This window comes from Danio rerio, chromosome 22 (genome assembly GCF_049306965.1).
Source record: "Danio rerio strain Tuebingen ecotype United States chromosome 22, GRCz12tu, whole genome shotgun sequence".
NCBI lineage: Eukaryota > Metazoa > Chordata > Actinopteri > Cypriniformes > Danionidae > Danio > Danio rerio.
The window spans coordinates 28027887-28040471 of record NC_133197.1 but is presented as its reverse complement, the minus strand read 5'-3'; the positions used below and the strand labels follow the sequence as shown (position 1 = coordinate 28040471).

Below are 12585 nucleotides of genomic sequence, written 5' to 3'. Positions count from 1 at the left end.
TGTCTCCCGGTCCAGAGGGAGTCCACGCAGCGGCAGACGGTCGAGCTGGGTTTTCTCCCTTGCCTGGCGTCCCTTTGGGTCTGGTCCTCCAGAGCGGTGCGTATTGTTGCAGTTTCCTAAAAGAGCAACACAGTCGTGCAGCATGTCCTTTTCAGGATGGTGCTCCAACTGTGCGTTTCTGGTTGCGGGGGTTTCCTGGCTCCAGATGATGGGCACGATCACTGCATTACATGTTTGGGGGTCCAGCATGTTAATGTGGTGCTCAGGGGCGGTTCATGTCGTCACTGCGATGCCATGACCGTCGCGCAGTTGAGATCGCGGCTAACTTTCGTAAGAGAGCGAGCCACCCCAGTCGCCTCCTGCTCTGCATCGGGCGCTCGGGCAGATCTGAGGGTTCCAGCGAAAGATAATCCGCCGCCTAAGGGCTCGCGGACCTCTCGCTCCTCCAAGCGCTCCATCCAAGCTTCAGGTGCTGGGAGTGATCCGTCTAATCAGATGGTAGCTCTCACGCTCGCTGACACCGGAGATCAAATGTCCTCCGCGGCATCGAGGGTGGGCTTTCATTGTCCGACGATGATCTGGACCCGCTCGCCCCCTCTGGGCAAGAGAGCGCCGTCAAAACGGATCCTGAAGCGGACATGTTGGCCGTGCTTTCTCGGGCTGCTTCGGCCGTCGAGTTGGAGATGGTTCATCCCCCAGCCCCGCGGCCGGACCGATTAGATGGGTGTTACGTAGAGGACCAAAAGGCGAAGCCTTTGAAGCCTCTCGTCCCCTTCTTCCCGGAAGTGCACAGTAGGCTCACGCAGTCCTGGAGGGCACCTTTCTCTGCCCGCACTGCGTCCGCCTCCGCCCTCACCACCCTGGATGGTGGAGCTGCCAGGGGGTATGAGGCGATCCCGCAGGTGGAGCGCGCCATTGCAGTCAATCTTTGTCCGCGTGGCGCCCCTACTTTGCGCGGTCCGCCCCATCTCCTGTCCAAAGCCTGTAGGTTATCTGCCTCCCTCGGAGCTAGAGCTTACAAGGCTGCGGGCCAGGCAGCTTCCGCCTTGCACGCGATGGCCACCTACCAGCGCTACCAAGCGCAGGCGCTGGCCGAGCTGCACGAGAGTGGGTCTAACCCAGGCTTGTTACACGAGCTGCGCACCGCGACCGACTTTGCTCTCCGGACTACTAAGTCCGCCGCGTGCGCACTGGGGAAGACGATGTCCACACTTGTGGTCCAGGAACGCCACCTCTGGCTAAACCTGGCAGATATGCGCGATGTTGACAAAGTTCGCTTTCTTGACTCGCCCATATCCCAGGCTGGCCTGTTTGGCGACACCGTCGGTGAATTCACCCAGGAATTCGAGGCGGTGAGAGAGAAGTCTGATGGGTGATGATGGGTCCGTAAGCCCACTCTGCCCGCCGTGCCATCCATACCTGCTCCTCGCCGAAGGCACCCGCCTACAAGAGCAGCACCGCCCCCGCAAACGCCTCGGGCGAAGCGAGCGCGTCGAGCACCACGGAGGCAGGCAGCCCCCCCTTCCCAGAACGCCACTAAGTCCGGCAATGGACCGCAAAGCGTCCTTGGGACAGACCATTTGGAGAATAGGGAACTTGCTCTTTCCCTGCTGGAGGGCGGAGCCCCATTTCCAACGGCACTTTTTACTGCCATGAAAACATCATGAAAGAGCACTTTTCCACTTCCCCAGATGTGACAGCCCAAAATCTGCCAGTCTGGGACGCTATGCTTTCTAGCTTGCAGATTCGGTGCGTTTCTCCAGTGGCTCACGAGCACTGGGAGGACGGTCTCCTTTCTCCCACCCCTCGAGCCTTTCCTTTGGAGCTCGGTTGCGGAGTGAGAGCAAATCTCTCACCTCCAGCTCTTCCGTGGGACCCGCGCGCTTCCCGGATCAGCATACCCACTCTGCGCTGCCCCACTGCTGGTACGTCAGCGATTGTAGCGATGAGTCCATTAGTAAGAGCTCTGCCTGCCTGGTTAGCGCGGGCCAGCTCTTCGCGGTGGCTCATACGCACAATCAGACTCGGCTATGCGATTCAGTTCGCGAAACGGCCCCCCAAGTCACGGGTGTGTATTTACCAGGATCAGCCCCCTGTCTGCCCCTGTCTTGCGAGAGGAGATTGCTGTCCTCCTAGCGAAGGATGCAATCAAGCCGCTCCCTCCAGCCGAGATGGAGAGCGGGTTTTAAAAACCCACACTTCATCGTGCCCAAAAGAGCGGTGGGTCACAGCCAATTCTTGATCTACGCGTTTTGAACCGCTGTCTGCACAAGCTGCCGTTCAGAATGCTCACGCAGAAGCGCATCCTCCAGTGCGTTCGTCCTCTGGGTTGGTCTGCAGCATTAGACCTGATGGACGCGTATTTCCATGTCTCCACTCTTCCTTGCCACCGTTAGACACCCCGCGGAGGGTGCCTTAGCACCCCTTCGGCTCATGGGAATCTGCATACACAATTTTCTTGATGACTGGCTGATTTTTGCCCACTCTCGGAGCAATTGATTATGCACAGAGACAAAGTGCTACGGCACTTCCACCTGTTGGGGTTTCAGGTCAACCGAGAAAAGAGCAAACTCGCCCCCGTGCAGAGGATCTCTTCTCTCGGGATGGAGCTGGACTCGGTCACCATGGCAGCGCGCCTCTCCGAAGAGAGGCAGACCCAGCCCTTTCTTTATTGTCCAGTTCGCGTCTTGCGTATTATCCGGACCGCACTCAGAGTTTAGATCATCTGAGTAGCTCTGTTATAGCGGTCGGCAGCAGGGAAGTGCCGTATCGAAATTAAGTTTCCCACTGGATTGTGGATGCCATTCTCTCGCTTATCAGAGCCTAGGTGAGCTGCGCCTCTCTAACAGACATCTGTAGAGCTGCGGGCTGGGCGACACCCAACACATTTGCAAGGTTTAACATTCTGCAAGTGGAGCCGGTTTCCTCAAGGGTATTAGGTAACCCTTTGGTGATTGAGGAAACAACTCAGTAGGGTGTTGAAACACGCTTGCTGCGCCATTCTCCCTAACACGGAGGTATGTGCGCCTTTTTATCTGTCAGTAAAGTCCCTGTCAGTTGAGCCCTGCAGATTCCTCCGTGGTCCCCAGCACTGACTCAGCGGAGGAGTCACCTGCTGGCCGACTACGTTGTAGGTCTGCCCGCTGGTCAGCCCGCGTTTTGGGTATAGGTGCCTGCTATGCGTGATCCCCACTAGGCGATCCCATATGCCTATTCCGCCACGGTTAAGTCCCCCCCCCTGGGTGGACCCGTGTCTTCCCTCTTCGCTAACCACTTTTTTTTTTTTCTATGCGTACTCCCCCTTTTTAGGGCTAGTCCATTTGTAAATTCTGCCATCTATCCCCCCCTTGGGTAGCGGATGGCCTCCGCAGCGTCCTCCCTATTGGGATTGCACACTTCTCAACGTACTGTCATATTTTCCTAGAATTATCTAGATGCTCACGACTTCCCACAAAATATATCTAAGTCCGTAAAACTTCTGTTGAAGTAGGATAAATTAGGGCCAGGGACACATTGCAGGACCGCACCTCCCATGATGTGGGTGCGTCACGCTTACTTGACTATCCCCTCATCGGGGGCGTTGGTAAGGTGCAGTCATTATGGCGCTTTCCATAGCTCTCCCATACGTGGATTTTCAAAATCAAATCCACTGTATAGCACTGAAGTTCCCCAACCGAAGGGGAACGTTTGAGGTTACAGAAGTAACCCTTCGTTCCCCGAGGAGGGGAACGGAAGTGCTATACTCCGTCGCCATAATGACTGTCCCTTAGCTGTTTGAAAGTCTTTTCAGCTTAAAAGGATGGTGTTTGGTCACTCCAGGTGTGCTTATATGCTGGGATAATTGGCAATGAAGCACACCTGTGCAAGCTTACGCTGCCAATTCATTGCATTCATTGGCCCGTTCAATACTCTTTCAGACAAGCGGCTTCTGAACTGAAACCTCCCATACGTGGATTTTCAAAATCAAATCCACTGTATAGCACTTCCGTTCCCCTCCTCGGGGAACGAAGGATTACTTCTGTAACCTCGAATGTTACTGATAATACAGCAGTGTAAATCAACATGTTGTTACAAAAGTAAAACACTGCATTTTTGTAATCAGTTTTAACTAGGGCTGCACAATATATCGTTTCAGCATTGATATCACAATGTGATCATTTGCAGTAGTCACGTCACAGAATCTGCAATGTCAAGTTTAGCTTCAGTTTATTTATTCTTCAGAAAATTTGAGTGGAATTATAGCTGACCAAGAACCATATTGTTAAATGGTTGTAAAGTTTAACCTTAATAGAGTGAAAGAGTGCTTGTTTGCTTTGTTTAAGGCAGATGATTGTAAGATTTCAAGTGCATTTTAATAATTTGTGTACAAGAAATTATACCAAATAGAAATTCATTTGCATTTAACTCTGATACAATAAAGATCAAGCTGTTTTATTTGCTTTTGATTGATTATTTACTTTATACTCAAATACAGTTAGACTCAGCAATAGAAATAAATTAATTAAATTTCATTTTTGCAGATTATCTGGCCTACAAAATCATCCCAATTTATATAAAGTCATGAGCTATTTCCAAACTGAGCTAGTCAATTCATCTGGTGAAATAATTATAATCATATAGCAACAAATATCACAGAAAAACTATCGCAATGTTTGATTTTTCCAATATTGTGCAGCCCTAGTTTTAACATAAATGAATTTAATAATTGCCTTCAGCTTTAATGGTCTTTAAAATTACAAAAAAATTTAATCCATTTTAAACTAAAATGTATTTTAAAATAATATTTAAAAAAAAATTCTAAAGACCAGGGGCCTCATGTACGTAGACTTGCGTGGAAATCATACTAAAAAATTGCGTATACACAAAGCTGTAAATGTGCGTACGCAGAAAAAAATTCAGATGCATGAAACACTGCGTACGCCGAATCTCACGCATATTCTTTTGAACATCTGAATGAACATGAAACTGAGCGCAACATGCACGAGCTCAAAACCCCTCCCTGCCTCCTCCCCCGTATGAATATGCTAATGACTCTACTTTGGCAAAACCCAAGGAAAAAGCAAAGTCAAAAGCAAGCAAGAAGAGAAACTTTGAACAGAATGTGAATTGGAGGTGCTGCTTTCGGAGGTAGACCGGAAAAAAACGGTGTTATTTGCAAGTTTGTTCTCCGGAATTAACAACAAAAGAAAAAAATAGAGTGGGAGAGTTTAGCTGATGCGGTTAACACAGTTGGGTCTGAACATCGCAAATGAAATTGAAAAAGTGAAATAAAAAAGAAATAGTGTGATTTGTAGGTGTAAAATATTGCAGTACTCTCAACATTCTCAGTGGCGCAGATCGTAAGACGCATGACAACATATTTTGACACGTTCGAGCATGAACTTGGTTCGAATCCAGCGTCTGATGAACGCTTTCATCTTTTTTCCCCCGCTACATATCAGATTTTGCCAACTATTTATCACGAGAAAGACAATTAGGAATCATTAATAAGTTTGTGCATCTTATTTTATTTGCACATTAATTGAATGGAAATGTTTCTGATTCATGCATGCAAATTCATCTTCAGATAGTGTCTTTATAGCAATGTGCGTGCAGTAGATAGCTCAGATTACATTGGGAAAACAGGCACAATTCATGCCGCTGCAAATTGTGCTTTAATGTTTAGCTGGTCAACTGTATGGTATGGAAACCTTTTATACCTGCTAGATGAACCCGTCTCATACAGCTGCCGTTGCAAGGCTCAGACACTTTGTAGAGAGGAATTTAACACAACTGCCTCTAGGAGTCGCCAATGGAAATAAAACAGACACGCACAAAAAATGTGCGTACGCCAGCCATAAAGCTGGCGTGGAGCTGCGCACATTTCCACGTTCAGTTTATCGCTAGTAAATCCAAACGTGAGCGGTTCTAAGCGTGAAACCTGGCGTACGCAAAGTTTTTGTGCGTACGCAGCGTTGATACATGAGGCCCCAGAAACCAAAGCGATCTGACTGAAAACCCCAAGTCAAGTCACTAGAGTTCCCACCGCTGTGTCTTTTTCATCCTCATCTTCATCCTTAAAACTAATGTCATGTTCCAAGCCTATTTCTTTCTCCATTTCCCTTTCCTCTTCTTCCATCAAGCTAGGAGTTGAGTCCAGAATACCTTTTGCATGCTACAGTCTGCTGCTGTTTCAGTCTGAGGTCCTGCAGTCTTTTCTTCAGTACACAAGAGGCCCCTGGACCCATCCTCTGGGAATCCATTTGGATAGCCTACAAGTCCACACATAAAGAGTATTGGATTACCGTCACACTTGATATTTTATCAAAGAGACCTTATTTACAATACAAAATATTTTTAATCTAAAGACCAACTTAAAATATAAGAATAATTAGATGACAGTTTTTGCTATTTATTAAACCAGAATAAATACTCTTTTCTGTATACAAATGAAGCTTCTAACAATCTAGAAGAATTAAACCAATTTCCTGGCCGCATTAACTTCCTTAAGGTTGATTCTATTTTAGTGTCCGAAATTGATGGGCCCATTACATTAAAGGAGATTACCAAATCAATTAACTCATTGCAGTCTAAGAAATCCCCTGGCCCTGATGGTCTACCATCGAAATTTTATACGAAATTTCATTTCAAATTTGCTCCGCTGCTTCTGTCTGTTTTTAAGGAATCCTTAGATCTAGGTAAATTGCCCCCAACATTGAGACAAGCATCTATAACTCTATTGCCTAAAGACGGGAAGGATCCAACATTATGTAATTCATACAGACCCATTAGCCTACTCAATGTTGATGTTAAGATCTTAGCCATAATTCTGGCCTCTCGATTAGAACCAATACTTCCTAGTATTATCTCAGAGGAACAAACTGGATTCATTAAGGGATGATATTCATTTTCTAATATTCGCACTCTGTTTAATATTATATACTCAAGACAAAGCAGCGACTCCTCAGAGTTAATTATTTCATTAGATGCCGAAAAAGCATTTGATAGGATAGAGTGGGTTTACCTTTTCAGAGTATTGGAAGAGTTTGGTTTTGGGAATGGATTAATATCATGGATTCGCTTACTTTTGCAATAGCTATTGAACCCCTATCAATAATGTTTAGAACACTTCCTGTATTTCAAGGTATAATCCATAAAGGAATGGAACATAAGCTAGCCTCATATGCTGATGACTTATTACTCTATATCACTGATCCAATTGCATCTATTTCCCAAATAACTTGTTTATTAAATGATTTCGGTAATTTTTCTGGGTATAAATTGAACTTACAGAAGAGTGAATGTTTACCCATAAACCAATCTGGCCAAACATTAAAACAGAATGACATCCCTTTACATTTGGAGAGAACTAAATTCAAGTATCTTGGTGTTAAAGAGCCCATATTATGGGTTTTTGAAAATTCCCCTCCATGTAGTGTGTAACACAGTTCTAAGTGAAGTGAAGTATCCAGCTAAGGCTTAAATCTGTAAGAATACAGTGTTTAAAACGGTTGATTCATCTATAAAAGAGTCGATTCATAGTGCTTCAAACGAGTCGCCTTGATACCGACTCATTAGGTGTTTCGCCATGACGTACGAATGAAACCAAGTTATTCACGTGCACGCGCAAACCCGGGAGATTTCAAACCTGAGGCCCCGCCCTCTGACGCAGTAACCCAGACACACACACACACACCCACAAACACACGCACACAAACATGCCGGTCGATTGAAGTCACATTGCAGATGGATATTATATTGAGTCTCTACCCAAAGATGAAACCTCAGCATTATAGCCAAGCAGTTGGAAACTACTGGAAACTTCTGGAAGCTACATGCTACAAAGAATACTTCATCTGCGTTTGTTAAAGGAAGGATCAGTAACTTACTGATGGACATCAGGATGGGTTTCTTCCATTTCTCAAGTGTAAGTACGTGCGGTTAAAGTTGTTGCCTCGTTGACTCTAGCTTGCAAATGTATTTAGTTGTGATTTGTTACTTGTAACCGAGTTAACTGTATCAGGTTAACTGGCTATATTCTCTTATCGCGTGCAAAGTCATGTTAAAAACGCGACGCGTGCTGCTTTGTTTATGGAGCTCCGTGGTAACGTTAGAGGTCTGCATACCCGCGGCTGTCCCCGCGCCAGATTTCTGCGGCGCGGGAATAAATTTCCGAATAAATCGCTGGAGCGGTCGGTAACGGGTTTGATTTGGGACGGGAGCGGGCTGCCTGAGAAAGAGAAAGATGTGTCTGCTTGGTGCTTGTGTGTTAGTGCGCACGCGCGCGTATGAGAGAGAGAGAGAGAGAGAGAGAGAGAGAGAGAGAGAGAGAGAGAGAGAGAGAGAGAGAGAGAGAGAGAGAGAGAGAGAGAGAGAGAGAGAGAGAGAGAGAGAGAGAGAGAGAGAGAGAGAGAGAGAGAGCGAGCGAGCGAGGGAGCGAGCGAGCGCTTTATGCTTGGTGCTGTGTGTGTGTTTATACAGACAGCTTGGCTGTCTGGACTGTATATCTGGGGGATTTTCGGTTTTGTTCTCCCCCGCTCTTTAGCGGGATCGGGCGCGGCGGGCAGAATACGGGGCGGGTTCTAAGGCTAAAACCTGGCGGGTGCGGGCGGAAGCGGGAACGTTCTCGTCCGGAGGTGTGTGTGTGTTTTTGTGTGTGTGTGGCAGCTAAAATCCACGCCTACACTATCTAGCGTGTATGAACTGTGATTACTTTTTAAATTGCTGATTAGCTATTGGCCATTTCACTCTCTGACTGAAGGCAGTCGACCAATCGCGACAGACTGTCATCGGTCCAATCAGCGCAGATTAGCTTCGCGCTAAGGAGGGGTTTGGGAACAAATGAATCACTGAACGATTCATACAGGAGTCGCTGGGATAATTAGGTAAAAATAAATGTAGATTATAAGACCATGAAAGTGTTTTTTGACCTTGCATGCATATTAGACTGTTGTTGGAGACCCTTACAACCAAGATATGACCCTATTTCATGTATAATATGGGCTCTTTAATGTTACCCTTTCCTATTCTGCCTTAAAGTCAGCAAATTTTACACCTTTAATTTCATACATGAAATCAGCTTTTTCAAGATGGGCATCTTTCCCATTATCACCACTAGGCAGGATAAATGCTGTAAAAATAAATATTCTTCCAAAATTACTTTACCTCTTTCAAGCTATTGCGTTGTTTCTCCCAAAATCTTTCTTTAAGAATATAGATCAGTTAATTTCTTCTTTTATATAGGCAGGTTGAAAAAAAGTTGAATAAGTGGAGGGCTCTCCTTGCCTAACTTTATGTATTATTATTGGGTGGCAAATATTCAGAAAGTGGTGTTTTGTGTACAGGCCTCTTCTTTATCATGGTGCAACCTAGAAGCAAAGTCCTGTTCTTCAACATCTCTCCCTGCTATGGTATTCTCTTCTCTACCAGTGTCCCCTTCGCATTATACAGATAATCTAATAGTGTGTGCTTCTCTTAAAATATTCTTTCAATTTAGGCGTCACTTTAAATTTATCTCTGCATCGACTATGGCCCCTATACATAATAATTATCTTTTTCTTCCTTCTTTCTTAGATTCTGTGTTTTCTTTCTGGGAAAAGAAAGGTCTAAAATGCTTTGAAGATCTCTATATTAACAATGTGTTTGCAAATTTTTCGGAATCATCATCATTATGTATCGCTGTATTGTGTTTTATTCTTGACTGTTTTTTTATTTATTTTATTCTTATTTTTTTTTATGTAAAGCCTAACCAGGGACCAGGGCTGCAAATTAGCTTTATGCCCTATGTACACAACATCGGTTATCTTTGTATAACAATGTCAAGTGTATTGTCCCTGTAAAATAAACAAGCAAATAAAAAAAATTAATTATTTAACCTGCTCCCCTCTTACTTATTTTGTTATTTTCAGATTAGACATTGTGCTTCCTCTCTGTTCTCCGAGTTTCCCTCCCTGCCTACAAAGTCTCCATGGGAAAAGGCATTTAAACAATGTTCATACCAGTGGGATTATTTCTAAAATATACGCAATTATTTTGTCAAAGGATAATTCTCATAACATTAAAGCTATCAGGGCCTGGGAAGAGGAACTTGACTTAGAGTTTGAAGTTGACTGGAGTGCAGTATTGGACAATGTGCGCACCTCCACTTCATACGCTAGACTCAGTTTTATACAATTTAAAACGATACACAGAGCTCATCTCTCAAAGGCCAAACTTTATAAAATGTATCCCAATGTTTCTGATATGTGCGATAAGTGTAAACTATCACCTTGTAACCTTAGTCATATGTTTGTATTTTGTCCCAAGTTGCAAAATTACTGGATTACTTTCTTTAAAATTGTTTCAGATGTTCTGGGGGTCAAGTTAGCTGTTTGCAATTTAATCGCGATCTTTGGTGTTCCCTCTCAGTGTCAACCTTTAAACCGGAGACACGCTGACATTGTGGCTTTTGCATCTCTTCTCGCTAGCCGCAGAATACTTTTGTCTTGGACCTCCCCACAACCCCCCTCTATTTCATTATGGCTCGAAGATTTGGTCTTCTTTTTAAAACTTGAGAAAATATAATACAATATTAGAGGTAGGGGAGAAAATTTTTTTGAAAAAATGGCAACAATTTATTGCATTCTTTAATCACTTAAAAACCTTAGACGTGTATTGAGTGAAGGTACATGTGTATGTATGTATATGGTTTGTTATTGTAATTTTTTTCTGTATTTGTATTTCATTTTGTTTATTACTATTTTGTTTATTTTATTTATTTATTTATTCATTTGTAGATGTTGATTGTTTTATTTGGGGATTGCTTTGTGGATCGTTATAAAATGTAAAATGCTATTTGCAAGAATAAAAATTCCATGACAAAATAAATAAATAAATAATAATTGCTTTTCACTTCACATCCATTTGACCTGTGAATTTTAAACATAAGATTTACCCTTACTTCCAGTTTTTCCACACTGAAACAGTGGCCATTAGTGACTGGACCTTGGCTACAATGTGTGTGTGTGTGTGTGTGTGTGTGTGTGTGTGTGTGTGTGTGTGTGTGCGTGCGTGCTTGCGTGCGTGCGTGCGTGTGTATGCATGTACAGCTTCAGTCAAAATTATTAGCTCTCCTGTTATTTAATTTTTTTTTTCTCAAATTTTTCCCAAATGATGGGAGTAATTTTTTCACAGTATTTCCTATTTTTTCTGAAGAAATGTTTTATTTTGGCTAGAATAAAAGCAATTTTTAAAAGCATTTTAAGGTCAATATTATTAACCACACTAATCAATCAATCAATCAATCAAGCCTTTATTTGTCACTACACTTTCGTATAGCGAAATTGGACCCCCCAGACCATACACAAAACATCACAAACAACTTTTCAGGGGAGACAGATCATAGGAGGCAGCATTTAGAAACGAAGAAAGATACATTTGGACAGTTAGGCTAAAAAACACCCCCTCAGCTTGCCCTTGATTAGGACAAAGTGAGAAAAGGGAGAAAAACAGCCCTATCTTAGCATAAGCACACTGGCAAGACACAACATAGACAAAGGGGATGGGAACAGTGGTAATGGAAAACAGTCCGTTGAGTGCGGGCAGCCAACTGGTCCAGCAGCCATTTCCGGCGCAAGTCACAGCCCCGCCCACGCCCCACGTGGGTAAAAGCACACGAAGGCGTTTGGATGGGGATCGGTGGTGAATGTTTATCTGTAGATATGTTTGTGTGTGTGTGAGCCTGCATAGTCCAGAGTCCCGCTGGTGTCCTTGACAGGGGCAGAAATTTCAGAGCGTCCGCTTATCTTGCTTATCCCAGGGAGTTGTTTACTTCCAGCCGAGGCCGTCTGGCAGGAGTAAGAGGAGAACCGAAAAAAAGACAGTAAGATACTTCAACTTTAGGTCAATATCTGGCAATTTCACAGATATTTAATGTCCATCACTCGTCTCCCGATCTGGCCAAAATTTGTTGCAGAGCCGCTAGCTTCACCTCGATGGTTTCCAGTTTTCGGTCAAGGACCATAGTCTGATTCGCGACCCTACACATCAGTGTATCAATCAAGCCGGCCAGCCTAGTGGGGTTTTGAGCTGCGCTGACCGCTTTTATCAGTTTCCGATATCCTAGGGCCCCGCATAAGCCCATCAGCAGAAACCCTGTTATCAAAGTTCCGAATAGGTAGATATCTTCAATATCCTCCAGAGACAGAGCAGCTAGACAGAGGACTCTCCACTTCTCCCACTCGTCCATCACATATCCAGCTGCGAGCGTCCCCGCAGGACAGCTGGGTTCCCCGGAGCCCAGCGATCTCGTTGAGAAGATGGTGTCAACTGCATTCAGAGACCAGTTGATCAAATCCATAATTCCTTTTTCGTTTGGAAAAGCAGGACAAGGAGAGCCTCAGAGATAGAATAAGACGAGACAAGAGGTGCTAGCAAGGAGAGATATGGGACGGAGCTGGAAGAAGAGCGACCGCCTTCGCCGAGAGCCAAAGAAGAAGATCAGAGCCAAAGAAGAAGATTCTTTCACTCAGCTATTTTTCCTCCAATTGCCAACTGAACAAAACATTTTTATACAATGACTGCTAATTACCTTAACTTCCCTAGTTAACCTAATTAACCTAGTTAAAC

General features: G+C 44.5%; 1 long non-coding RNA gene across 1 annotated transcript in view; it reads right to left on the bottom strand.

Moving 5' to 3' along the window:
- si:ch211-36i19.1 overlaps positions 1-5874 on the bottom strand; it is a gene marked incomplete at its 5' end in the record, with an annotated part of 30848 nt that extends 24974 nt beyond the window's left edge. The window contains 2 exon segments of the long non-coding RNA NR_186849.1: positions 754-764; positions 5862-5874. This is a non-coding gene — a long non-coding RNA (si:ch211-36i19.1).
- Positions 5875-12585: the final 6711 nt, after the last annotated feature.